General features: G+C 45.5%; 1 protein-coding gene across 1 annotated transcript in view; it reads left to right on the top strand.

Moving 5' to 3' along the window:
* CEP89 (centrosomal protein 89) overlaps positions 1–4,772 on the top strand; it is a 62,166-nt gene that overhangs the window by 55,074 nt on the left and 2,320 nt on the right. The window lies entirely within an intron of this gene.

Genomic DNA, 4,772 nt, shown 5'->3' with positions numbered 1-4,772 from the left:
CCCAGTCCCATCTGCCAGCAGGCGGAGGGGGGCTTTACAAGCTGTGCCCTATTCAGATGGAAAATGGAGGTCTTCTTCCCCCTCCCAGCTCCTTCCAAGATAATCATCAACTACTGACTGCAGAGCCTGTGTCTTGCTATCCCCCCCGATGTGCGGTCCTTTCATGTGATGACACTGCTCAATGCACGCACACTGCACAGAGGCTGTGTACATCTTACTTTGTCAATATCACTTATAAAGCCACAGAAGGGGAAGTGACTTAATTATGTCTGGGGTGCAGATAATTGGCTCATTGATGGTAAAGCTGATGTGTAGAGGTGGACTGGAACGAGGATCCTCCTGCCTCCCAGAATTAAGGACTGGCTTTCTTGTCATCAGACATCAGCGGTAAGGAGCGCCTGGCAAAGGTTGCACGGCGGCAAGACTTACAGCCTTTGCCGCTGTGACTGGCGAAATATGGGCTTTATTGACCGTGTTAGTCGCGGCTGTCCACTAGTGTTTAATGGGTCATTTCACCCAAAACTGATATCTGTTACAGGGGGGGGGTTTCCCTTTGGTAAATCACCCACTGGCTTCTTACAACTGTTGGGGGTGTAACTGAGCTGTTTCTGAATATGCTCTTACCCCCTACAATGTGTTTTTTTCTTCTTCCTGATGCCTCCTTCATAATCAAAGTAACTAACGGAGTCATAACCCCATTGGTAATTCCTGCAACATGTGGGTGAAGCAGGGAACCCAGGAACATGAGTAGCCTTCAAAAGAAGATGATATCTCATATATGTGACCAGGTTAATGGAAACCTGTACTGAGAGAAAGCTGCCATTGCTGACATGTCCTAAAACATCTACTTGCCTGGCCATCATCGACTGGTTCCAGACCTGGAATTGGTATGCAAGGAAGGACTCCTAACCTCACTGATATGAATACTTGTTCCCTTAGTAAATCCTGAAGCCAGAAGTGTCATAGCCAGGCAACGTTTGACAAGGCAGTAAAATATGGTGGCCTTCATATTTCTCCTGACAGGTTTACTTTGAAAGTGCTACACGAGGGCCAAAGACTACCAGACTAACACATTTGACCTAAGGCTTGTGAGATTCGTAGGTATTTGTAGCCCTTTTATCTGTGCAAAATTAGTACACCCTGAGTTTGTGGCCACCTGACCATCACACCTATATGAGTTTGTTGGACATCCTATTCTCAAATCATTCCTCTGCCCTTCTGGAAAGGTTGTCCACAAGACGTTGGCGGGTGTCGGTGTGAATTTCAAAAGAGCATTTGTGAGGTCAGGTACTGATGTTAGACCTGATTTGCAGTTGGCATACCAATTCACCCCAAAGGTGTTCAGTAGGGTTGAGGTCAGGGCTTTGTTCCAGTCGCTTGAGTTCTTGCACACCAAACTGGTCAAACATACCTTTTATGGAGCTGGCTTTGTACACAGGGAACAGAAAAGGGCCCTCGCCAAACTGTTACCACAAGGTTGGAAGCGTACAGTTGTATAAAATGTCTTTGTATGCTGTAGATTCAATAGAACCCTTTACTGGAAACTCCTGAATGTATCATTTGGAGGAGGGATCCTCATACTTTTGCCTATTGTAGTAGTTGTGATAGACAGGTGTCCACATTTTGCCACATTATAACATTATATCTCTGACTGCCTGGCTTGCTATGTTCAGTTTCTGGTATTGATAACACTTGGCTGGCATAATTTGCTGCTCTAGTGTGGATCCTCCATGTATTCGCACAGAGAAACCCTCTTGGGAAGCACTAACACCACCACTGGCCCCTAGTGAGTTCTTTAAAGGTATACAGTATATAGATAATGCTCCCTGGAGAGGAGAAGCAGGAAGTTCAGCTCACAGGAATCTGGTAGTCTCTTGGAACGGGAAATGAGGAGGAATCTTTTTCTATTGAGGTTGCAGACAGCAATAAAACCTGAGAAAGGATTTAACCCTTCACTCTATCCAAATGTAAAAAAACATTTGGGGATGAAGTATCACTTAAATGATCAGCAGTCACTCTTTATTGCTCTTGGAGATTTCCTGAACTGCTAGACATGTGTGCTGACCACTAGGACCAATTTTAAGTTTTTTTAGGTTATTTTTGTTTTTTGCCAGTAACCCTGTAACCGAATGAAACTGCCAGTTCCCTGCAATAAAAGTAGTGTATTCACCTTTCTTGTGGCCCTTGTTTCCTATCTTCCCTCCAGTTCAATGCTGCTGATTCCATAAGCATGTTTAAAAATTCAACGCTTCCGGGGTTTAGGATACCCGTGTCCTACTCCACGCCCTGTGGTTTCTTCCTCCAACCTCCTATGCTGCTACAGGACTCAGCAGTGATGGAGAGGTCGGAGGAAAGAACCATGATGAAGGAAGGTTGGGAGGCCGCTTCAGCTGTTTGCACCTCTGGTGCCTGTACTTCATACCTGTAGCAGTTTGTCCCCCTTTCCTGCAGTGGCAGGGTCTCTTTAAAATATAACCCCACTTGTCTCCTCGTTCTTGGCTTTATAATGCATTGTTATAACACACCACTCATATCCATCATCCACTATGCTTTGGTGGTAGAAAGTTTAAGGTAAGGAATATTGGATACTTGTCATGTTATAAGTCTAAAGCCACCAATGTCTGTCTAAAAAAAAAAAAGTCCCACTGAAAGAGATGCGACAGGTCTTAGCCTTATCTGGCTATGTGTGAGTTAAATAGAGAGCAATAGGGAGTGCATTTTTTGGTGTCAGAAGTGCTCATTTTCTCATGCAGACATTTACCATCAGGGCAGGTTCACACCATTTTCCGGACCAGATCTGGTCCGGAAAATGGTGTGAACCTGCACGCAGTCCGTTCTAGACCAGACCAGAAAAATACTACATGTCCCATTTTGTCTGGTCTGGAACAGGCTGCGCTGGTGTGAACAGTGGCCAGAAATAGCATAGGGATACATTAGGGTGCATTTTGGGTCCGGAAACAATTTGGTCTGGACATGATCTGTATGTGCTGTGAATGAGGCCTCAGTTTAGAATACCTTAGGAACCCAAACTGGTCACACCATGTCTTTTATGGAGTTGGCTTTATATACAGGGGACGGTCATGGTGGAACAGAAAAGGACCTTCACCAAACTGGTCACACCATGTCTTTATGCAGCTGGTTTTGTACACAGGGGGTGGTCATGGTGGAACAGGAAAGGGTCTTCACTAAACTGTGACCACAAGGCTGGAAGAGCTCAATGGTCTACAATGTATGAATCTCAGCAGTACCCTTCAGTGGAGACACCTGAACTCAGTCATTTGGAGGGGGGGGGGTCCACATTCTTTTTGCCATATAATAGATGCGATGGTCGTGAGAGCACAAGCTTTTGGCTGGAATGTGCAGAAGTGTATGTGTATACAAAAGATAGTGAACATTATGTGCTTCATGAGTACAAATTAATCACAAAGGGAGAGAGATGATCACATATGCATTTATTATTAGAATGTCACAATCATACTTTTATTTCAGCCATTTGCCGGCCACTTATATGGAAGACCTTGAGAACATTATTGCTCCTCATAAGCTGCAAGTCATGTACTTTTCCCCCCGTCTTTCTGGAAGTAGATTACGGACATTATGCCTATTATCTGTGAGAGCCTGCAGAGGATCGGAGGAATAAAGTGTTGTGAACTGTGATAACAGCAATCCATCACCAAGTAGGGAGTCAAAGGCAAACTCAGCATCATCAGCGGCCCCGGCAGCCAATCGCAAGTTGCAGAGGTCTTCTACAGGCTCATTTGCAAACCAAATGAGATGCTCGTCGACTTGGTACCTGCAGCTATGAAAGGGAATCATCCGCTTTATTCTTCTTTTTACAGTTCAAGCCTAGTGGCTCCCGCGGTTTTACATTTTCCATTAGATCTGTAGAATTTTTACATTGGCAGACTTGTAACATCTGCCTGTAAGGGCCCAGTCACACTAGTTGCAGTGCGTTCCGGCCAGAACGCACTGCCTCGCATTACGGTCGGCTCACTTTTTGCCGGGCAAGAGAAGCGTGGTGGGCCATTCAAGTGAATGGCGCCGTAGCTACGCCCCCCGGCCGCAATGCGATCCACCGCACGGGATCGCAAGGCACATTGTGCCTGCGGTCCGGGTCTTGTGCGGTGCGATCAAAATAGTACTTGCAGCATTTTGATCGCACCGCAAAAAAGGGACCCGACCGTAATGTGAGGCAGTGCGTTCTGGCTGGAATCGGGCAGGAATGCACTGCAACTAGTGTGACTGGGCCCTTAAGGCATCAGAATTTTTTTAACGTTTTTTGAGTAACATTTTTAGGATCATAATCAGGTGATATCGCTTCTCAGCCTTTTGTCCTGATGTCGGAGGGGAGGTTCTGTGGCCTCTATGGGCTACCCTGCCTCCTCCCACTTGGGGGGTCTCTCTTCGGGAGATATAAATAGAAAATGTTGGTCAATGGAAAATTTTAAAAAATGCTGCATCCTGATTGTTCCCCGTTAGTTCAATGGTGTAGTATGAAATGATCTCTTTTGCTCATTAATAAACACAGCACTGATCATTAGATCAAAACCACTCGGTTATAGTGCCACCTGCAAGACTGGGACTCTAGGTGCAGAACAAAAGATTAACCCTAAGGGTGGCCAAACTCTCCAACTGCTATAAAGGTTTAGGGGGAGATATTACAATGACACCTGGAAGTGGGGGGATATATTACAATGACACCTGGAAGTGTGGGGATATATTACAATGACACCTGGAAGTGGGGGGATATATTACAATGACACCTGGAAGTG

This window comes from Nanorana parkeri, unplaced genomic scaffold, assembly GCF_000935625.1.
Source record: "Nanorana parkeri isolate BGI_ZX_2015 unplaced genomic scaffold, ASM93562v1 scaffold1590, whole genome shotgun sequence".
In the NCBI taxonomy this organism is placed as follows: Eukaryota; Metazoa; Chordata; class Amphibia; order Anura; family Dicroglossidae; genus Nanorana; species Nanorana parkeri.
The sequence above is the reverse complement of the archived record's forward strand: the minus strand, read 5'-3'. Positions and strand labels throughout refer to the sequence as shown.